At 44.4% G+C, this 24927-nt stretch overlaps 1 protein-coding gene and 1 pseudogene across 5 annotated transcripts in view; one reads left to right on the forward strand and one right to left on the reverse strand.

Moving 5' to 3' along the window:
* LOC126419273 (PDZ and LIM domain protein Zasp-like) overlaps positions 1-24927 on the reverse strand; it is a 292415-nt gene that overhangs the window by 131379 nt on the left and 136109 nt on the right. The gene's annotated exons all lie outside the window — the stretch shown is intronic.
* On the forward strand, positions 9373-9490 carry LOC126419949 (5S ribosomal RNA; annotated as a pseudogene).

The raw sequence follows: 24927 nt of genomic DNA on the forward strand, positions 1-24927 counted from the left end.
TTACTTTATATTGCTCCATAGAACGGAAGGAACATCGTGTGCCGATCTTACAGTGCTCTTTGGCTCGACCTGAATTAGCGTTTTTTTGAGGCAACTGATTAGATTTCATGTGCTCGATAGCCATTATATCTAAACACGGAAGTAGTTTGGTTTATTGCAGCGACGAGATGCTTCTCGTCCCATATGCATCTAGCTCTATACAGGATGTTAAAAAATTATTTGATGTTTGGTAATACGGACCAAATCAAGAAAAAAAGTGGTTCAAATGGCTCTGAGCACTATGGGACTTAACTTCTGAGGTCATCAGTCCCCTAGAACTTAGAACTACTTAAACCTAACTAACCTAAGGACATCACACACGTCCATGCCGGAGGCAGGATTCGAACCTGCAACCGTAGCGGTCGCAATCAAGAAAAACATGACCAATAAACATCGGCTCCAAAATGTGTGCTTTAAGAGCTATGAGCGCTTGGTCACCTTAGCTACTGTGAACCATATTGTCTACTGCAAGCTCTTTGCTGTTACGAACGACCTGCAGAATACAGGAAACACATGAGGAAACGTTTCTCTGTTATAGACCATGGATGCAGCATGTTGTAACCGTCTGTCAGTGTTGTTACTTTAAAACATATTCACAGTTCTGGGTAAGTGCAGCGCACACATCAGTTCTAATAGAACCAGTCCGTGTTTTGATAAGTTTGTGGTATGTTTTGAGATTGTATTAGTAGTACATATGGCACCGTGGGTTCTGGACATTTATGGGCACACTGGACACGGGATCGAAGGCTACTTCCATTTACCAGAACACAACAAATGGAAGCGTCTGTCATTTCACGTGTGAATTACCCAGGACTGTGAATACGGTGTTTACATTAACAACACCAATAGATGTTTACTGCATGATGTATACATTGACAACACAGTAATAGAGGAATGTATCCTCATTTGTTTACAGTACTCTGTAAGTCGTTCGTAGTAGTAAAGAGCTTGTAGTAGACGAAATGTTTCACAGTAGCGAAGATGACAAAGTGCTAAAAGCTCTTAAAGTACGCATTTTAGAGTCCATGTTCATTGGACATTTTTTCTTGATTTGGACCATGGAACACTTTTTTTAACACCTTGTGTATCAGAGAGTTCAGCACACGTGTCTTTTAAACAGGTTGGTGGAAACTGTACGCGTGCAGATAAAAGTCTGTGTGAATCGTTTGACAGTACACATTTGCGATGCACCGAGACTCCAAGCCGACCATCTAAGTTTCGCTCAGCTGGAACGTCTGTAAAGGGTGTTTTTCCTTCCTCCCCCATTTGAGCAGTGAAATTTAAGTTGGGATGTACGCTGTTCATGTGATCAATGAAATCTACAGTTTTTTCTTTCCATGGGGCTTAATCAGCAGTTCAAAAAGACAGTTTATCATCAACATAACGAAAAACTGGACTGATGAAAGCCGCGCGGAGTGGCCGACGGTTTGAGGCGCCATGTCACGGACTTCGCGGCCCCTCCCGCCGGAGGTGCGAGTCCTCCCTCGGGCATGGGTATGTGTGTTGTTCTTAGCATAAGTTAGTTTAAGTTGTGAGTAAGTCTAGGGACCGATGATCTCAGCAGTTTTGTCCCTTAGAAATTCACACATATTTGCACATTTGACTGATGAAAAGGAACCTTCTTCATAATTAAAGTGACACTTAGCGCAGACAGTATATACAGGGTGTAACAAAAGTGTACGACATAAATTGTGGGGTACATTTCTCATACGTGGACGAAGAAATTATGTTACAAGTCATTTTCTCCAACTCATTAATTATGGGAAACAATCACGAACAGAACGCACCAGCATACCACATACCACTCTTTCTCACAGAAGATGTTCAATATCCCATCCGCGGGCATTGATACATGCATCAACCCACAGTCGTAGTGGATCTCAGATGCGCTGATTTATCGCTGGAGTATTGCGTATCGTTTCACAGCCTTTCATAATACGGGCACGGAGATTCTAAACATAATGTACTATGGCTCCATACACAAAAGCTTTCAAACGCCCCCACAAATAAAAGTCCAATGGGTTTAGGGTCGGAGAGCGTTAAGGCCAGGCAACTGGTCCATTTCTACCTATCCATCCGTCACCGAATATGTTATTTAGAAACCGACGGACATTAACATTAAAATTGGGCATCTGCCATCTCTGCATATGTGTACACTGCCGTGTGTGATTAAATCTTCGTAGTAACCCGTGTGCTTGCAACGGTCGTACTGCTCGCTGGAACAGTCGGTCATCAGTCATCATCAGAATGGGAAGAAATTACATGTGGTGCTTTTTCTTGTGTACATTAATGATCTCTCATCAGTTACACTGCCAGAAGCAGAGTTCGTTTTGTTTGCAGATGACACAAGTATTGCAATAAATAGTATTTCGAGTGTAGTTCTAGAAAGATCTGCTAATGATATTTTCATGGATATTAATAAATGGTTTAAAGCCAACTCACTGACATTAAACTTGGAAAAGACTCACTATAAGCAATTCAGAACCTGTAAGAGGTTTCCACCCAGCATATGCATAAAGTATGAAGAAGAGCAGATAGAAGAGGTTAACAGTCTTAAATTCCTGGGATTACAACTTGATAATAAATTCAGTTGGGAGGGGCACACCACAGAACTGTAGAAACGCCTTAACAAATGTGTATTTGCAATTCGAGTGTTAGCTGACATAGGCGACATAAAAATGAAAAAGCTTGCATACTTTGCCTACTTTCATTCCATAATGTCATATGGTATAATATTTTGGGGTAGCTCTTCAAGTCAAACAAAAAGTTTTCCGAGTCCAAAAGCGACTAAGACGTATTATTTGTGGAGTAAATTCACGGACGTCCTGTAGAAACCTCTTCAAAGAACTGGGTATACTAACTACCGCCTCTCAGTATATGTACTCCTCAATGAAATTTGTCCTAAATAATTTATCTCTTTTTCCAACGCCGCGCGACTGCTACGGTCGCAGGTTCGAATCCTGCCTCGGGCATGGATGTGTGTCATGTCCTTAGGTTCGTTAGGTTTAAGTAGTTCTAAGTTCTAGGGGACTGATGACCACGGCTGTTAAGTCCCATAGTGCTCAGAGCCATTTGAACCATTTTTTTTCTTTTTCCAACAAACAGCTCAGTTCATACATACAATACCAGGAACAAAAATGATCTGCACAAGGACTTAAAAGCACTTACTTTAGTTCAAAAAGGGGTCCACTACTGAGGAACACTCGTCTTCAATAATTTGCCAGGAAACATAAAAATTTAGTTACAAATAAAGATCAGTTTAAAAGGAGCCTGAAAGCCTTACTAGTGGCCAACTCCTTCTACTCCATTGACGAATTTTTTAACAGAAACAAATGATGTATTGTATATATTCATACTATTAGTGTTGTTATTTCAGCTTAAAAAAATTGACATGTTCCACATCCACGAGGATCTCCTCAGCACGGATCTATGGAACGAAAAACTAATCTAATCTAACCTGCAAACAAGCAATGTTCGTACGTCGCGTGGCTACAGGGACATTCCAAACAAAACACTGGCGTTGTACGACGATTCTAACGTTCTGTTATTATGTGTTCCCGTGATTAATGAGTTGGAGAAAATGATTTTTAACACGGAAACAATGCGCTTCCAGACCCATGTTCGTACAGCATAATTTCTTGGTCTACGTGTGAGGAATGTGTCCTGCAGTTTGAGCTGTACATATTTGTTACACCCTGTATAGATTATGAATTGGAAGTTTAGAATTTGCATATGAAGTGGCCAGGTGGTTTTCGCATGTTGTTTTCTTTGGGGTCTCGTATTGACGCAGCGCCCGCATACTGTTCGTTTTCCGCGGGTCTGCAACCAGGAAGCCTGGCAGCCGGTGCACGCGGAGAATGGGAGCAGGGCGGGCCGTGGGACAGACCCCGTATGCAGATGCGGGCCTCAGTCACACCGCCGCCAAGCCGGCGGCGTGCCCGAGACGTTTCCGGCGTTTCCATGCTCCCAGTGTTCCTCCACTGCTCGGCAACTGCACAGGACCCGGCCGTACGTGGCACATTCCGAAAGAAGAGCCCATTCGCTAGAAAACAGAGCAAGTGCCTGCAGTGAGCGCCTTCCGCTAGAGGAATAGCACGTTATACCTGTATCAGAAAAACAAAGTGATTGCCAGCGGAGCACAGGAGGGAGGATGTTGACGGTTCGTCGTTTCGCGCAGGCGCAAAAGATTCCGGTAGCTGCAGCTGTGCGGTTTCGTAACGAGTATTTTCATACGTATCTCGGTAATGCGCAGTGTAATTTCCCGGCAAGAGGCAGTATAGTTAGTTTCATGTTCTATATACAGGGTGACAATTATTGACCTCTATGGAATAAAACCAACATAACTTCTGAACGGTTTGCTTTAGGACGTTCAAACTGCACGGTTGGTCGCGGAGCATAATGGGAATTAGCATGCGATTGCGCAAGCTTCTTGTTGTTGTCAGCCATTTGCACGTGAAAATGTCACGGTACAGAGTGTGCCTGAGCGTGTAGTGCCTGTGAAGGCCTACGATGCGAGCAATCGCAGCCGAGCTGCGGCTCAAGGGAAGTTTGCGACCGAGATCAAGCTGAAGACAGCCGGTCCAAGCGTACTAACAATCAAGAATTCATTCGCAAGTTTGAAAGAACGGGTAGTGTTCATGATGACAGTGTTGGCAATGTTGGCCGTCAAAAAAGAAAGAGACGCGCTTTGTTTCGAACCAGCCTCAGGAAATCGACGAGACTAGCTTGACTACAGGTGGGAATCAACCGGGAGACACTGTGACAAATTGTTGTTGAAGGTTCCGCGCGGGATTAGCCGAGCGGTCTAAGGCGCTGCAGTCGTGGACTGTGCGACTGATCCCGGCGGGGGTTCGAGTCCTCCCTCGGGCATGGGTGTGTGTGTGTTTGTCCTTAGGATAATTTAGGTTAAGTAGTGTGTAAGCTTAGGGACTGATGACCTTAGCAGTTAAGTCCCATAAGATTTCACACACATTTGAACATTTTTTTTGTTATTGAAGACGTATATCTCTTCCCATACAAAATTCAAACCTATCAACCTTTAAGGCCTAGGGCCATGGAATAGCGGTTGTATTTCGCCATCATTATTGTCCACATAATTGACGAACAAGACTTTCATGTAAATATTCTTTGGTTTAGCGACGAAGCCCACTTCCATTTGGATAGGTTCGTCAATCAGCAAAATGGTGCATTTGGGGCCTTGAGAATCCGCATTTCGCGATCGAGAAGTCTCTCCACCCTCATCGGGTGACTGTGTGGTGTGCCGTGTCCAGTCACGGAATAATCGCTGCGTTATTCCTTGATGACACGATGACTACCGAACGGTACGTGAAGGTTTTGGAACATGGTTTCATCCCCATTATCCACAGTAACCCTAGTTTCGATTAAGATGTGGTTCATGCAAGACGGAGTTCGAACCCATCGAAGCAGGTGAGTGTGTGGTGTCCTGAAGGAGCACTTTGGGGACCGCATTCCGGCTCTGGGGTACGCAGAGGCCACTGGCATGGCCCTCGATTGGCTGCCATATTCTCTAGACCTGAACACGTGTGACTCATTTTTGTGGGGCTGTATTAAAGACAATGTGTACACCATTAACCCCACCGTTGCTGAGCTGAAAACGGCCATTCAGGAGGTCATCGGCAGCATTGATGTTCCGACACTTCAGCGGGTCATGCAGAATTCCGCTATTCGTCTGCGCCTCGTCATAGACAAGGATAGCAGGAATATCGAACATGTCATAACCCAAATCTGAATATCTGTAGTGACGTTTACATGTTGAATAAAGTGTGTGCATGCCATAGTTTGTAACTAATTTACGTCTTTTCTATATAGTTCAATAATTGTCACCATGTATTACTCGTATGTGAACAACTCTTCTATCAAAGTGACATGGAAGGAGTGAGTGCGCAAGAATATGTATGCAAGATTGATGTTAACATTAATGAACACATTTTCTTAGTCCTACTCATGCAACTCCTCTTTAAAGCAAATTTTTCTTTTTTTCTGGCAACCAGTTTTTAAATAGAAATTCGTCCACCGAATAGCAGGAATACTGAGATCGCATTGCCGGAGTATCACTTTTGTAAGCAATTTTACAGTTAGTTTCACCCATTCCGTGAATGAAACATACCGCACAGAGAAAGAAAGTATACAAAAACGAATCACAACAGTGACAGACCGAATTGCCATCCGTAGCTGACTGATAACCTAGAGCTGGGGTTACAGAGCGATACCTGTTCACAGTACGGAAGGTGTGGCCAAACTCTTGCTCTGATTGGTTGTCGTTTTTGTAGCTGTTCTGTCAACAACTAGCTGTCTGTCACTTCATTTTTTTGATCGAGGAGGAACTCCGTGATCATTCTCCAGTTTTAAGAGTATTTATTTACCGTCATAGTGCAAGATTTATATGGTTACTTGTTTCCGCTTTTATTAGTAAACCACAGCCAGAGCTATTTGTAAACATAAGGAAGATAAAACAGCATAACAATTTACGTCTCGCTATCCCTCTCCCCCCGATATGGCCCTGAACACCACGCGAAGTCGACCGGGCACGCGATGTCGACCGGACGCAGCATCATTCTCTGACATGTGGCGTCATGCGGATGCGGTGGGGAGCGTCATGGCGTCAGTACATCGCTCTTCCGGCCGTTGTCAACTCTCCAGAAATTTTGGCATCACGAAGCTGAGTGCACGCCGTTTCAGTCCTCCTATAAGGAAAAATCCCCGACAGTACCGAGAATTGAACATGGATCCTTCAAATAAGTGTCAGACGTGCTAACCACTTTTTTTTGGGGGGGGGGGGGCGGCGCGGATATGGATTGCTAATCTTTTTATATTTATTATTTATTTTATTTTTAAAAATTTTTAAGCTTCCAAAATAATGAGTTTTATTCTCATAGCACTAAATTAATTATGCTCTGCCAAAAATAAAAAGTTTTCTTTCTTCCTTAGGGCAAAAATTGTACTGCTAAAATAAACTTAGCTTCTATGAAGTAAACTGTAAAATACGAGTGCTGCTTTATTTCAACCTCCGATCGGTCATGAAATGGAAACTGCAGTGAAAATCAAAACTGTTTTATTTCCAACATTTAGCTATACCTTCCAGCTACTTCCCTAAATAGTCGGCGCTCCGAGTTAGACATTTGTCGTAGAGTGATACCAACTTTCCAATACCCTCGTCATAGAAGGCAGCCGCCTGTGATTTCCGCCAATTCCCTGTGCTGGTCTGCAGCTCGTTGTCTGTGACAAGATGCTGTCCTCATAACCGGAGGTTCTTGTGAGCAAAGAGATGAAAAAAAGAGAGAACAGATCCCGGGTTGTATGGTGAGTGGTCAAACACTGCCCACAGAGAACGCTGCAGGAAAGTCTTCGTTGCCCGTGCAGTGTAGAGCCGAGAATCTGTCTTGAAGAAGGAAACATATGACTGTTAGGTGCTCACTGTGCGTTCAGAAATGACAAGTGCGACGTTACGCGATAGAGGGACATACTAGAAGCACTGAGCAACACATCTGCACAAAGCTTCACCTAACTGTCACTGTTCTCTTAATTTCCCGACTGACTGCAGGTTGAAAAAGAAAAGCCATCGTATTAAGTTTAAAGGCCTCTTCCCGGTGTGATAATTATATTCTTCTTGTTCCACAATAAAATTGATTGCTGAGCTAGACTGAAAGTCCTTATTTTGTCAATGAAAGTGCCACATTCTTTAAGTTTATCTTCTGTATGTGTTTGAAAACGTAGTCTTTTTCCTTGGTATCTGGGATTTATATATAGTAAACAACATAAATTTCTTTCTGTGATATAGCTCAGAAAGATCATGTAATAAAAGATGGCTATTTCTTTGGAAAATTAGCATTTGTAGTCTTAATCAAAACTTCTTGGTATAATTATTTGGGATTACTGGTCTTCTACAGATGCACTTGGGGTGAAGTGCTCCACATGGTCCTGCGTTTTCGAGGTGAGAAAGAGTGATTGCTAGGAAGTTTTTGACACAATTTTCTGTACAATTTTCCTGAGATACTCATTGATATTATTGTCTAACGTATCTTTGTTTTCTTTTACAGATGTTGTTTCATTATTTATGACATAATAAACGCAGTGCCGCATTATCCAGGTATAGCTGTTGTTTTTGGATCTGGGAAACAGTGTCCAACCTGGTCGTAGTCTGTGACTCATATTAACGCACGTTCCGCTGCTCTGTTTATTATTGCCAGTTTTCTTCTGGTCCAGTTTTTCACTTGGCTACGGAGATGGACAACAATCGCATAAATATAATAAAAGTATAAAATATGCGTTCCATATAATTTATTCTACTGTGATAGTGGTGCGTACATTCATTTAGCAAGAGGTATGACATGCTGTGTCATAACGTTGTGATATTGCTAAAGTAGCATATTTAAGGTGGCTCTCGCATATAGTGTCCTGACGTTGATAGCATATCAGAGAGCGTTCAACAGGGCTCATCGATTAGTGTGCGGACACTACAACGCCTAAGTCGGCCGCGAGCGAAAGCAAAGACTGCCTGAGGGGAGAGGTGCGGTATGGAACTCATATGGGGGTCCTTGCAGGGAAGACGACATTCCTTTCGCGCACAACGTTACTGAGATAGTTTAAAGAACCGGCATCTGCGGGCTGACTGCAGAAGGATTCTGCTACCCCTAATGTACAGACACGCCGCGAAAACCTTCATAGACACAAGCAGTGTTATTGATAAACTTAATGGAGCCAAGAACATGTGACATGCAATTTCATGCATTTTATAAAGCAGTATGTGTCATTCCAAAACGTGACGTAGATCTAGAATTGTTTAGATTTACCACAATAAACATCGTCATACTGAGACCCGCAGTGACCACGTCAAGAATTGTATCGATTTTCGACAATGTATGCCCACACATTGCTACCTACAATGGGCAGACTACTCGCAATGTCGGGTGGAAACGTTTGTAGTACCCGCATTACAGCACTCTCGCACTCAGCTATTATCTCCTTACTCCTACAACTCAAATAGTAGTAAGAACTACGTGGCGCAATTGTAAAGGGATGCTGTTACAACAGTGTGATTTTTCAGTATCATTTCATCCAAATACACAATTAAAGAAACGATTACTAACGAAGAAACTTATGTGGCAAGTTTCTTACGGTCGTAGGTTCGAATATTGCCTCGGGCATGGATGTATGTGATGTCCTTAGGTTAGTTAGGTTTAAGTAGTTCTAAGTTCTAGGGGACTGATGACCTCAGCAGTTAAGTCCCATAGTGCTCAGAGCCATTTTTTTTTTTTTTTGCAGGTTTCCTCTAAAACTGTCATGGAACATATTTCAGAGTGGTATATGCTCATTGCCAACGGCCTTGCCACCGTCGTAACACCGGTTCCCGTCAGATCACCGAAGTTAAGCGCTGTCGGGCTGGGCTAGCACTTGGATGGGTGACCGTCCGGTCTACCGAGCGCTGTTGGCAAGCGGGGTGCACTCAGACCTTGTGAGGCAAATTGAGGAGCTACTCGATTGAGAAGTAGCGGCTCCGGTCTCGGAAACTGACATACGGCCAGGAGAGCGGTGTGCTGACCACCTGCCCCTCCATATCGACATCCAGTGACGCCTTGGGCTGAGGACGACAGGGCGGCCGGTCAGTACCTTTGGGGCTTCATGGCCTGTGCGGGAGGAGTTTAGTTTAGTTTTTATATGCTCATTCCTTTGATCAATATAGCTGTACTCTTACGCTCCTTCACATAACTGCAAACAATATTCAGTACCACCAGTGACTGAGCAGTTTATTTCTTTCTTTTCCCTTTCTTTTTGTTATGATGAGCGAGTGCAGAGCTGAAAGCCCTTGAGGCTGACATGGCATACACGTCTGCCCGCCACTGCACTCTGGATTGTGCACAGTACAGTACCTGCCGAAACACCGGTATTGTTCGAATAATCTTTTTAGAAAGATAAAGATGTAGCCAAGTGTCGCTTTCCAGAGACCAGTGTGAGAAGTGCCAGTGCCTCAGTAGCTATGCCATGAAACAACGTTCCATTTAACCTTTTAGAATTAAGCATTCCTATTGGTTCATAGCGTTATTTCCTGTAAAAGGCACACTTTCTCATTTATGCCAACATGCGAGGCTATCAATAGGTCTGCTTCATAATCATATCATGAAGTGGGAGAAGAGTCCTGGCTTCCTCCTAACGCCACAGTACTATCGATTCATAATAACGAAATCTGCAAGAGTAGGAGTTTGTTTAAACTTATTACTAAAATTATACTGGATGGAACTCGAAACGTCTTCCACTATTGGCCAGAGAGATTCCTGCTCTGACAAAAACAGGGGAATCATTTTGGAAATTTGGGTTAAGTTCCTATGGGACCAAACTGATGATGTCATCGGTCCCTAGGATTACACACCACTTAATCTAACTTAAACTAACTTACGCTAAGGACAACACACACACCCATGTGCGAGAGAGGACTCGCACCTCTGACGGTGGGAGAGAAACAGGGGGAAATAAGCTGACGATGTGAACTGAAGTTTGTGTTAGGGAGAGCTTTGGACTATGGTAGTTTGTGCAGTTGTGTTAGCTATACTGCTGCAGTGGTGTAATGACTAGCACACCTGCCTAATAAGCAAGGAGACTCCAGTTCAAGTCCTGGCTGTGGCACAAATTCATCTACACAATTCATTTCTAATAGTTGTGGCATGTTAGTTATCAAGATGCAGCCAATGAAGGTATCTATTAAGTTCTTCAGCTTCTATTATTATCATAGAAATAGCCAAGTTTCAGGTCGAAAAGAAAGAGAACAGAATTGAGCAGACGAGCATTGCTGGCGAACCAAAGGATGTCTCCACATAGCACTGAGTACAGAGTGTGCTGGCGTAAGCTGTCGCCAGCACACTGGTCGGCAAAGAGGTTGCAAGTAGATCGACAATACGTGCGGAATCAAGTGTGCCTATCAGGAGAGGGGCCAGAGACAGACTCGCAAGCAACGGGCCGCCAACGCCCTCTCGAATGCAAGTACTTAGATCGCCGCCGCGGACCGGAGGGCCAAGTCAGTCACAGACAGTCAGCCCAGTCGCCGACAGCGTCAGTCGCAGTCAGCTAGGTTACTAGCCCAGTCACTATTCTAGTTGGTGTCTGCCAGTTCACATCAGCGGCTACAACAGTGTAATGTTTTTAGCGAGACTTGTACTTCACTAGCAATGAGGTTACTGTCGACTATTACGAGAGCCTGTACCACAACATGTTGCTTAAAGATAAGTAGCGTCTTGTTCTTATGAATAAAGAACCTTTTTAATACATACATGCAGCTGTATTGTAGAACATGGATACCTGCCACCAAACAGTATCCTCTCCTTGCTTCCCATCGTACAAGACTCTACAGTGGCAACGACGACACAAAACAGAGCGCAGGCTAAACTTAGAATCTCCAGCCGCTACCGCTGCTGCCACATGCATTCACCCTGCATGAGTTTGGTAACAACGGACCAGCATTGCAAACACCGATGCCGTAGGGACACAGTGTTAGATAACTACCTTAAGGAGCTAACAATGCACTTTTAATGTCTTGCAGCCAGCTAGTTGCTTTCATTATGCGCTTTTGGAGATCTTACTGGTGTTTATACTTTTTTTTCTGTATTGTTTCCGTAGTCCACCAACCACCTTTGCTTCGCTGTGCCGACAGATTATTTTCTTAACTATGCTATTATCATGCCCACCACACCTGTGCCAAGCTAAGATTTTATAATTGTAATCCGTTGTCTGGGTATTAAATGTTAGTCAGGTGTATCATGGGTTACTCATACGTTGGTGTATTACAATAATAAACCTAACTGTTATAGTCACCATTTGTTTCTGTTATATACTGATGATCCCTCCTCTTGTTGATATATCTGTGTGCATGAGGTGGTTCCTAAATTTTCATGCTTAGTTGTGCCTTGGTCAAACTGGACACGGCATTGCGTTTGGTCCATATAGCACCAGAATTTAATGATAAACCTGTGTGTAGATTAGAAGTCTTACCCACAAAAATCGTACTTTTCTACGTAATTCAATTTTGGAATACATTTCCACCTGCCGCGCCATTTCTCTTCTACAACGCAGCAGAATGCGTCTGTTGGAAACCTAGAACCTGCACTCTCTGCTGACAATGCGCCACGCTTGTTGTGCAATGGTCTTAGCGTGCGACAACATATATAACTTACTTTCTGAAGTCCCCTCGTACGTTCTCAAAGGCCGGTGTGTGGGTGCCGAAGCGAATGTGCTGTTTGACCGGAAGCTTATGCTCTTTACCAGATGAGAACTGGAGCGAGACGCGACGATGGAGGAAGTAAACAAAGAAAGGAGGAGGAAATTTGCCACTCCAGCAATTTCTTTTGCTGGTTCCAAGTTCCGGTTGGTACGATTTGCTGTATAAACAAAAGGAATTCGAGGCTAGGAAAGGGACCACCAGACCTGTTAATCACAGATTTTGATGAATCTTAGATATGTTGCAGAGGGACCTGTCTCAAGTATTTGGCTAGCGGCTTTTCATCCGAATGCTCCTAGTTTCCGAGAAAATCAACATTAAATTTTTGTGTGTATCTCCTATACTGGTAACGTTTGCCCTGTTCCGACGAAGCGAGCGAAGCGCAGCGGCTGAGGTTGACGGCTATCACGCTGGCGGTATTGATTTGCCAAACCCGTAATGTTTAATTTCACAGGCAGGTTGGAATCTTTACGAAAAATATTCAAAATGCTCCTGACTTGCTAACAACTAATAGGGGAATCGTTTCCAGGGAAGATTCCATAAAAATACATTCTTTAATTATGCGTCAAATCAGTGCACCTGCTTTCACCCAGTATGATCAAATACAGTTAGTTCACATCGTAGTTGATGACTTTAAACGAACTTTGTTTCCCGGTATCACTTCTGAAAAATCTGCGTGCCTGCATGGCGGTAGATTTCATGTAATGTGCGAGGTGCTCTACGAATTATTGTTTCTGTCGCTCCTATGGCAAACATGATCCGGAAATCTGTTCTAGCACAGGAAGCGATGCAAGCGATAGCGAGGAAGACGATTCTGTAGTTTAATCTGTCACAGACACATTTGGGGCAAGTTTGCTACAATAATTGATTTATTACGGAAATTACTACGGCGAAAATGATTTATTTTGAATAATTTTGCATGGCATCTACTGTTTAATGATATTCTGTAAAATGAAACTGAAAAAAGGTACACAGGCATGATTTGAACCCCTGCTCGAACGGCGAGGTCAGGGATTTTCTCTGCCTCGTGATGACTGGGTGTTGTGTGATGTCCTTAGGTTAGTTAGGTTTAAGTAGTTCTAAGTTCTAGGGGACTGATGACCACAGATGTTAAGTCCCATTGTGCTCAGAGCCATTTTTGAAGCCTGCTCGAAGCGTGGCACCCTTAAATCTCAACTACTGCGCTATACTCGCTTAGCCGAAACCTAACGAATACTATCGCTATAGGAAGTATGTATGTGAAACCAGGGGCCGTCGCAGAAAAAGCCGCTAGCCAGGTGCTCAGATCAGCTCTGTCTACAACATACGACTCATTAAAATCCGTGGTTAACAGGCCTGTTGGTCCCCTTGTAAGCCTCCCAGGGACGGTATTTCTTCATTTGTATTAAACCTACTTACAGAATTACAAAATTTTCTGAATCTGAGTGGAAAAAACTACAGAAAGACAGAAAGGTCGTTTAATGGAGAGGGCGGGGGGGGGGGGGAGGGTGAGGGAGTGAAGTTTTGATAGTTTTGCCTTGGTCGCAGGATCACCTCGTTAGGATTGTGAGTGACAGGTAGACCAAGTACTCTCTGCTACACACCAAGTGGAATGTAGATGTAGATGAAACGACCTTTGTTAATCTACCGCTCTCTTTAGTTCCCGCAGTAGCCTTGCCTCGTGTGTCAATAATAATGACTGGAGACATTCAGAATTATGACAGTTCTTAGAGTGTAGATTTTAAAAGAAACGAAGGTAACGTCTTATGCATCTCTGACAAAGGATTAAATGACTGGGTCTTACTTTCCCGAAGCTTACGTCAGCCATAGCTCTCGGACAGAAAGGCGCTGGATGAGCAATCAGTGGTACGTGGCTAATCGGCGCCGAGGCCGGTCTCTGACGAGAGTGGTGGCTACGTCAGCGATAGCGGCCCCACGGACGTGGCCGGGGGAGATAAAGTGCGTCGGAAAACGGCGGCTGAGTCAGGCCGCTGGTACGCCGGGCGCAGCCGCCGCCGCTGACCCACTGCAGCCCGGTGCGCTACTGGCCGGCGCGGCGCGGCGCACGGGTGCGCTTCGTGTCTGCTCACCTCCAGCAGCCTGAGGCTCGCCATTACGCCTCCCCACTCGCCCTTAAATAGATGCGAAAAGCACGTCTACGATCACTGCACGACTCTGCCTCGCTTACGTGCTGCTTTGGTGCGATAGCGAAACCGGCGCGTCGTAACACCAAGGCAGTCTCTTGATTAGTGGGATGTGAGCATACTTTCCGACCGATTTCAACTTTCCCTTAATTTGCTACGAGGCATCTATGGCATCTACACACATCAAATAAAGTTTTGCATCACCCCGGTTCCCAGAACTCCTGAAGATAGAATTTGACTGTGGATATTGTATCACAGACACGGTACCTTTGACTGTTCAGAGATGTCACTAAACCCGCTCAAAGAAGTAAACAACCATGCATGAACAGTGCTTATTAGACGGATGGGGTCCGATAGCCGATTAGTTCCAGTCATTCCAACAAGAAGAATGTACACGGCTCGTGTTGTCTGTAGCTCAAACATGCTTAGACGCTCAATAACGCGGCTCGATCGCGTCCGCATTGTTACTTTGTGCCAGGAAGGGCTTTCAACAAGGGAAGTGTCCAGGCGTCTCGGAGTGAACCAAAGCGATGTTGTTCGGACACGGAAGACATACTGAGAGACAGGAACTGTCGATGACATGCCTCGCTCAGGCCGTCCAAAGGCTACTAGCGCAGTGGATGACCGCTATCTACGGATTATGGCTCGGAGAAACCCTGACAGCAACGCCACCATGTTGAATAATGCTTTTCGTGCAACCACGGGACGTCGTGTTACGATTCAAACTGTGCGCAATAGGCTGCATGATGCGCAGCGTCACTCCCGACGTCCATGGCGAGGTCCATCTTTGCAACCACGACACCATGCAGCGCGGTACAGATGAGCCCAACAATGTGCCGAATACACCTCTCAGGATTGGCATCACGTTCTCTTCACAGATCAGTGCCGCATATGCCTTCACCCAAACAGTTGTCGGAGGTATGTTTGGAGGCAACCCCGTCAGGCTGAACGCCTTAGACACACTGTGCAGCGAGTGCAGCAGGGTGGTGTTTCCCTGCCGTTTAGGGATGGCATTGTGTGGGGCCGACGTACGCCGCTGGTGGTCATGGAACGAGCCGTAAAGGCCGTACGATACATGAATGCCATCCTCCGACCGATAGTGCAACCGTATCGGCAGCGTATTGGCGAGGCATTCGTCTTCATGGACGACAATTCGTGCTCCCATTGTGCACATCTTGTGACTGACTTCCTTCAGGCTAACGACATCGCTCGATTAGAGTGGTCAGCATGTTCTCCAGACATGAACCCTCTCTAACGTGCCTGGTATAGATTGAAAAGGGCTGTTTATGGACGACGTGACCCACCAACCACTCTGAGGGATGAACCCTCTCTAACGTGCCTGGTATAGATTGAAAAGGGCTGTTTATGGACGACGTGACCCACCAACCACTCTGAGGGATGAACCCTCTGTAACGTGCCTGGTTTAGATTGAAAAGGGCTGTTTATGGACGACGTGACCCACCAACCACTCTGAGGGATGAACCCTCTCTAACGTGCCTGGTTTAGATTGAAAAGGGCTGTTTATGGACGACGTGACCCACCAACCACTCTGAGGGATCTATGCCGAATCGCCGTTGAGGAGTGGGACAACCTGGACCAGCAGTGTTTTGATGAACTTGTGGATAGTATGCCACGACGAATACAGGCATGCATCAGTGCAAGAGGACGTGCTGCTGGGTATTAGACGTACCGGTGTGTACAGCAATCTGGACCACCACCTCTGAAGGTCTTGGTGTATGGTGGTACAACATGCAATGTGTGGTTTTCATGAGCAATAAAAAGGGCGGAAATGATGTTTATGTTGATGTCTATTCCCATATTCTGTACAGATTCTGGAACTCTCGGAACCGAGGCGATGCAAAACTTTTTTTGATGTGTGTACATCTGTACGCGGCAAACCACCGTGCAGTTGGTGGCGGTGGGTACGTAGTGCACCAAATCATTTCTTCCCGTACCTGTTGCATATGTGGATAGTACGCGGTAACAAACGTCGTCGGTACCACCTTGATACGAATTAGAATTTCTACAATTTTAGCGACGTGGTTTTTACACGAGATGTATTGGAGGAAGTAGTATACGAGGGTCATTCTAACAGTAAAGCATGTTCGTTTCTCCAGACATTTTCATCCAGTGTAATGAAAGAAAACTTATTTTACTAGATATTTTAATGTCGTTATTTAATTAATAAGACAGTGAACTAGCTACAATTGTTTCTTGCATACCACGACACGTTTCGAGACTTTCTCAGTATCGCGTGCAAATAGTTACAATGGTTTTTTCACGTTATGCATATCACGTGTGTTGTTCGTCCGTCTTCCTTGCCCTGCTGTCGTCTTTTTGTGAATTTACTGCAATCAGAAAGTCGGACAAAATAAATGTTGTGATTTTTTACACGCACGCAAATATCACATAAAATACCGACGTAAATATTTGCACTCGATAATACATAAATTGTCGAAACGCGTCGTGGTACATACGAAAATTTTTTTAAATTTAATTCATGAAATACGCAGTTACAAAGAAAAAAATCTCTAGTGCTGTTCGTCCAAAAAATCCTGTAATTTGAGAAAAAATTGTAACATCCGGGATTAAGACAGATGTTCAACAACTTCTCACTTAAACTTCCGAAGCAAATCTGTCGTTAACGCAACGAAATGAAAGCTAGCGTTATCTCGAAGAATCACCGTGCCCGTGGACAACAACCCACACAATTTTGTCTGAGGCAGATGCGTTTAATAATCTCTCCTCTAGGTGTAAAGTAGTTAAGTAGGACTCCCTTGCGATCTCAAAACACTGTGGCAATAACCTTTTTAGTGCTTAGAAGTTGTTTGGCCTTTTTTTTAAATGGGGGAATCGTGAATGACGTCATTTCATTGACTGATGATTTTTTTCTGGACTTCATGCGAAACCAAGGTCTCGTGATCACTAACAAAGTCGTTCAAAAACTCTTCGTCATCCTTGTCGAACCGGGTGACAAGTTATTGCTTCTCCGATTCGTTGTTTCTAATGAATAGAACACGTCGAGCTAACGTAAACAGATGTGTTATTGTATATGTATATTTTACTGTATATCGTGTTTTTTAAGTCTTATCAGTCATCTGTGAGCGCTAGATATACGGACTTGGCCATGTGCACAAGGTGCTTTTTGACAGTATTCCTGACAAACCTTTGCATAGTGTACTACATTTTACCCATTAATATGACAACTTGGCACGAGATTGCAATTCACAATGAACACGTATTGCAATAAAAAGTTTTGGAAACCAGAAGGAGACAGCAAAGCCCGTCGAAACCGGTTATCGAAATTAATCAAGTATTTATGCGATCTTAGCTATAGAAAGGCTTTTACCGAGTAAAACAGATCGCTCCTTCCCATTTCTTAATATGAGAAATTTCAATTTTTTTACAGGTCCATTTCAATTTGAAGAAAGTGGAAATAAATTTTCTCGTACATATTGAATGACCTTCTTCCGTAATATTTGTAAAGGTAGCGAATGTTTAATATTTTCTGTGGCTGGAAGATATTTGGCCCCCGGAAGCGTCACGACAACGACGTGCCCTTCCTCCGTCGGCTGAGTTTAAGGCGACTGCGCCGGGATTTGGGTTTCCGCGCCTTTAGTGTGGCGCCTGTAGGGAGACGGCCCGTACGCCACCAGAGTGGCGCTCGCGCAGCCCGCTGTCCACGGCTGGCGCATTCCCCAGATAAGCCGGCCGGCCGCGTCTCCCTGACACGAGGCAGGGCCCGGGAGAGGCTGGGCGCCGCTACCAGCCGAGGCCGGCCGCTGTGCGACGACGCACCAAAGCGTGCCTGCTTCTCCTTCCAGCTGTTCTCCACTACAGAGGGGTCTACTCTGTTTGGTAGCCAATGTTAATGGAACAAAGTGACATACCGTTACAATTCTTGCACGAAGGGAAGGTTATTTTATGTGTTCAAAGTAACACCCTGTATCCGCCAAACAACGTCGATACCGAACTACGGCTGTCAGTGTTGCCGGTGTGGTAGCCTCACAGAACGCATCGATGGTTTATCGTTCAGTATAGCTGGCTTCTGTTGATAAACTTCATTTTTCAAGGCTGAAATCAAGAGGTGTAAGGTCTGGACACCGTGTTGGGTACTCAACAGCTCCTCTTCGACCTATCCATCGTCCAGGTGGATTTTCGTAAGATACACTTCACCAGTTGCGGTACCTTCAAAGAAGAATGGGCCGATCAAACCGCTCGATGACACATCACACCATACATTAACAACCGGTAGATTAACATGTTTGTCCACGTGAACGGGAGGATTTTCAGGAGCCCTGTACAGCCAACTGTGGCGATTTACAGCACCCTTCAGTTTGAAATGCGTCTCGCCAGACCAGATAACCATCCCTGCCAACCGTACATCCTCGCGAAACATGCCTTCAAACCAATCGCAGTACCCCGTCCCTCGACCCGGGTCGTCCTCGTTCATAGCGCGCGCAGCGACCTTGGAATGGAAACTTTCCATTTTGCAGCCTTCAGAATTCATCGTACGCTTGATCGGCTTACCCCGCTTTGACGTGCACCCTGCTTCACAGATTTTTTGAGGTGGACTAGTAAAATGTTGCAACACAGTAGCTCTGGAAGCTGGACTTGATGTTTTTGGTCGGCCAGTCCTTTCCTTATGCACATCCTGAACAGTACCGTCGGTCTCAAATCCATCCCGAATACGATAAATTGATGCACGTGTTGGTGGCCGAGTTCTGTACACATTACGCCATCATGTTTTCGTAGTTCCAGTGCGACTTCAGTACGGCCTCGCCTTGTTCAAACGACAATCTTACTTCAGCCATTGCTGCACTGTCATCTGCTGGAAAAGATGCCCCAAGATCGATTGAGGAAACAATGGACTATGCTACAGCAACGGTATGCCATTTTGTTCCTAAGATATTAGCTATCAAACAGTTTCTACATTTTTCTGGGCCTTTCTGTAACCTGGTGGGAGCGACACAGCAGTGGAAGAAGGGAAATAATTTACCCGTCTAGAAAATGCGGGGGTAATCGATAAGTTTTGTCACCTCGAAAAAGGTTAAGCTGTGGCCATGAAACTAAGTGTTAGTCCTCCTCTATTTATTCACCGTTCAGTGCAACACATTTTCCCGGATGATTCGTCAGACACCTTGATTGTTCAAGTGTGCTCGAAATTTAGCGCGGACCTCACAACGAAGCACTGCTTCGAAATCTGGCAGAAAATCCAAAGAGACTCTGGTCACGTATGTTGTACACCAGCGGCAAGACACAATCATTACCTTCACTGCGCGACAGCAATGGTGATGTAACCGATTACGGTGTTACCAAAGCGGAATTACCACACTCGGTTTACTGAAATTCCTGCACCAAAGAAGACGAAGTAAAGGTTCCAGATTTGAATTGAAGAACATCTACATGACTACTCTGCAATTCACAGCTGCCAATAAGAGTAACTTACAACCAGATATCCTCAGTGTAGCGAGGCACCTTAAATCACTTAATAAAGGTAAATCATCCGGTGAAGACTGTGTACCAGGTAGGTTCCAGTGGTAGTTACCAGAAACGTGACGCTATGGCAAACAATTACAATGATGACTAAGGAAAATGCATCGCGCTGTGAATGATTTTAAGACATATGTGCACATACTGTACTATCAAGTGGTTCAGCGTATCCTCGTGAAATACTCTCACTCCCAGCTGCAATAATATTGTGGTCGACTAATAGCTCCTTATTTAGCAATCACAATATAACCGCTAGCTCGATGAAAGATCCGTACCTAAAGACTAAAAAAAGTTGCTCTGAGCACTATGGGACTTAACATCTGTGGTTATCAATCCCCTAGAACTTAGAACTACTTAAACCTAACTAACCTAAGGACATCACACGCATCCATGCCCGAGGCAGAATTCGAACTTGCGACCGTAGCAGTCGCGCGGTTCCGGACTGAGCGCCTTGAACCGCCAGACCACCGCGGCCGGCGCCTAAAGACTGGAAAGTTGCACAAGTCGCACCAATATCCAAGAAAGGAAGCAGGAGTAATCTGCTCAATTACACACCCGTATCACTAACGTCGATCTGTAGTAGGAGTTTGGAACACATACTGTGCTCGAACATTATTAATTGCCCCGAAGAAAACGAGCTATTGACAGACAGTCAGCGGAGATTAAGAAAATATCGTTCTTGAGAAACACTACTAGCTCTTTATTCACACGAAGTAATGGGTGCTATTAACAGGGAATCTCAAATCAATTCCATATTTATAGATTTCCAGGAGGCTTTTGACACCGTTCGTCAGAAGCAACTTCTATCGTTCCAGTTGTGCGACTGGACTCGTGATTTAGGGCAAGAAGTTCACAGTTCATAGTAACTGACAACAAGTGATAACTGGCGTTCGCCATCGAAGTGTTATACAGGGTGACCCTCCACTGTTCGTAATCGAAACAGACGATTTAAGAGACGATCTGAGCAGCCTCCCTATATTGTTTGCGGATGATGCGGTCATTTATCGCCTCATAAAGTCATCAGAAGATCAAAACAATTGCAAAATGATTTAGATATATGTAAAGTGCGAAAAGTGGAAATTGGCTCTAAACATTAATAAGTGAGTCACCACCTGAGTACTACAAGGAATCTGTCAATTTTCGGTTACACAATCACACATACCCGAAGGCTGTGAATTTAATTAAATACTTGGGGATTAGAATTACGAATAATTTAAATTCGAACGATCATATACGAGGGCAGTTCAGTAAGTAATGCAACACATTTTTTTTCTGAAACAGGGTTTGTTTTATTCAGCATTGAAATACACCAGGTTATTCCCCAATCTTTTAGCTACACAACACTATTTTTCAGCGTAATCTCCATTCAATGCTACGGCCTTACGCCACCTTGAAATGAGGGCCTGTATGCCTGCACGGTACCATTCCACTGGTCGATGTCGGAGCCAACGTCGTACTGCATCAATAACTTCTTCATCATCCGCGTAGTGCCTCCCACGGATTGAATCCTTCATTGGGCCAAACATATGGAAATCCGACGGTGCGAGATCGGGGCTGTAGGGTGCATGAGGAAGAACAGTCCACTGAAGTTTTGTGAGCTCCTCTCGGGTGCGAAGACTTGTGTGAGGTCTTGCGTTGTCATGAAGAAGGAGAAGTTCGTTCAGATTTTTGTGCCTACAAACACGCTGAAGTGGTTTCTTCAATTTCTGAAGAGTAGCACAATACACTTCAGAGTTAATCGTTTGACCATGGGGAAGGACATCGAACAGAATAACCCCTTCAGCGTCCCAGAAGACTGTAACCATGACTTTACCGGCTGAGGGTATGGCTTTAAACTTTTTCTTGGTAGGGGAGTGGATGTGGCGCCACTCCATTGATTGCCGTTTTGTTTCAGGTTCGAAGTGATGAACCCATGTTTAATCGCCTGTAACAATCTTTGACAAGAAATTGTCACCCTCAGCCACATGACGAGCAAGCAATTCCGCACAGATGGTTCTCCTTTGCTCTTTATGGTGTTCGGTTAGACAACGAGGGACCCAACGGGAACAAACCTTTGAATATCCCAACTGGTGAACAATTGTGACAGCACTACCAACAGAGATGTCAAGTTGAGCACTGAGTTGTTTGATGGTGATCCGTCGATCATCTCGAACGAGTGTGTTCGCACGCTCCGCCATTGCAGGAGTCACAGCTGTGCACGGCCGGCCCGCACGTGGGAGATCAGACATTCTTGCTTGACCTTGCGGCGATGATGACACTCGCTTTGCCCAACGACTCACCGTGCTTTTGTCCACTGCCAGATCGCCGTAGACATTCTGCAAGCGCCTATGAATATCTGAGATGCCCTGGTTTTCCGCCAAAAGAAACTCGATCACTGCCCGTTGTTTGCAACGCACATCCGTTACAGACGCCATTTTAACAGCTCCGTACAGCGCTGCCACCTGTCGGAAGTCAATGAAACTATACGAGACGGAGCGGGAATGTTTGAAAATATTCCACAAGAAATTTCCGGTTTTTTCAACCAAAATTGGCCGAGAAAAAAAATGTGTTGCATTACTTATTGAACTGCCCTCGTATATAATGTTGTGTGGAAAGCGAACCAAAGACTGTGTTTTATTGGCAGAACACTTAGAAGATGCAACAGGTCTATTGAAGAGACCGCTTATTACTACGCTTGTCTTCTGGAGTATTGTTGTGCGATGTGCGATACGTATCAGGTAAGACTGACGGAGGACATCGAAAAAGTTCAAAGAAATGCAGCTCCTTTTGTATTATCGCGAAACAGAGGAGAGAATGCCACGGATATGATAAGCGAGTTGGGGTGGCAATAATTAAAACAAAGGCATTGTTTTCAAAGGCATTTTCCGTCGCGGCAGGATCTTTTCAAGAAATTTCAATTACCAAGTTTCTTTCCAGAATGCGAAAATACTTTGTTGACGCGCGCGCTGTTCGAGAGTCATATAACTTGAAGGTGGTTCGGTGAACCCTCCGCCAGGTACTTAATTCTAAATTGCAGTGTAATCAAGTAGATGTAGATGTAGTTGTTGACTGGAGTGCAAATTCGTTAGTAGTATGTGACGTAAAGCAAGAGACCTGTTTGTTTCAGTAATGTAGCGACTACCCTGGAACTGACATAAAACATTAACTGGCAGGAGGGCTCGTGTTTCCAACGCATTTTATTAACAATAACTGAAGTCAAGTAAGTTCCATAGCCTGGCATGTCTAGCTCAATGGCAAAATAATGTATTACACAACCACTAAGGCATAACAACTGCAACACAAGCAATCACGAAAAGTTATTTTACATGGGGATTAGCGACGAAACGTTATGATGATGAGAGTTTCGAGAGGGCATATGCTCAATTATATTAAAACTCCGTTACCAGTCAGTCTTTCATTTATTTACTTCTTACATCTGGTTTTGGGGGTTCTGCACCATAAAGGAGAGATTTTTGTTATCAGGTGACGTCGCACATCAAAAAAAAAAAAAAAAAAAGGTTCAAATGGCTCTGAGCACTATGGGACTCAACTGCTGTGGTCATCAGTCCCCTAGAACTTAGAACTACTTAAACCTAACTAACCTAAGGACATCACACACATCCATGCCCGAGGCAGGATTCGAACCTGCGACCGTAGCAGTCGCACGGTTCCGGACTGCGCGCCTAGAACCGCGAGACCACCGCGGCCGGCGTCGCACATCAGTCTAAGCTGAATTTCACTGGACAGTGTGTTAACTGCAACCCTCGCAGTATGAAGAATAGGCTTATGCAGACTAATTTTACTGATACACAGGTGTGTCCGAAGAATGCTTGTCTAAATAATCATTTTTCAAAGAACAGTTAGTTGACTGAGAATCCCGACCAAAGAATGTTTGCCCGAACTTCGAAGATAGTTGTAGAAAGCAGATGTACGAGAGCCGTGCTGAAAAGTAATGCCTCCGAATTTTTTATATTAAAATTCTTTAAACTTTTTAAATAAAACGAACTTTATTAAAATTTTACTTCTTTATTCTTAACGTCTACGTATTTTTTCCCCTGCACAATCACTCTGGCTCCGAACAGGTTTCTCCGAACGAGAGATCAGTTTGTTGATGCCGTCACTGTAGAATGTTTGACTTCGTTGATGGAGCCACGTCACCTCTGATAGCACCGCTTCATCACTATCAAAGAGAAGTCCTCGAAGGTGTTCTTTAAGTTTTGGGAACATAGTTACATTACACAGCGCCACGTTACACGCTACAATTCTCAGCCCTCTATCAGCAGAGGGCTACAAATACGTAGACGTGAAGAATAAAGATGTAGAATGTTAATAACGTTTGTTTTACTTGAAAAGCTTTAAGAGTTTTCACATAAAAACTCGATGGCACTACTTTTCAACATGCCCTTGTAATCCAAGGTAACAAGTAAATAACTCCAAAGTGATCGTTAACGGAGCTTGTCTATACAAATAATTTGTATCTCACACTTACAAAAAAAAAGTGCTTACGTTTAATACATTCAGTTAGTACCAACATCCATGACCATTTCGATCGGCTGTCATTAACTGCGATGACTTCTTTTTCAAGATCGAAATACGTCTATAGACACGCTTGGTACCATCAAATAGTCGCACAGGCGTTGGTTTCTAGTATCGCTCAGTAACTGCGCAGTTATTTTTCGCAGTGAAGTTGGTCGTAACGATGCCTTGTATTATGAAGCGCTCATGAAACATCCGGTACCTACGCCTTTGCAGGGCCAACGGATTCACGAGGTTTGAATACACCGTTCCCAGGTCAATATCTCTGGATAAAAGCGATTCTGTTCTCATCATCTCAGATGGCGACCAACTGTGTGATAGCAGACGCTGTGGGAAGGAAGTTATGCATCACGAACTTAACTAGCTCGTAAGATCAACGATTGCCCTTATGATGGTGCTCAAAAACTTTCACTGCCGCCCAACATTGCGTACTCTATCTGTAAGAACTGCAGAGACAAAATTAGGGGAACAGAACCCTGCGAAGGCGCACAGGTAGTCGCCCTTTTTAAGTGTCTTGCGCAAATGGAATGGAAA

Source organism: Schistocerca serialis, chromosome 9 (assembly GCF_023864345.2).
Source record: "Schistocerca serialis cubense isolate TAMUIC-IGC-003099 chromosome 9, iqSchSeri2.2, whole genome shotgun sequence".
NCBI lineage: Eukaryota > Metazoa > Arthropoda > Insecta > Orthoptera > Acrididae > Schistocerca > Schistocerca serialis.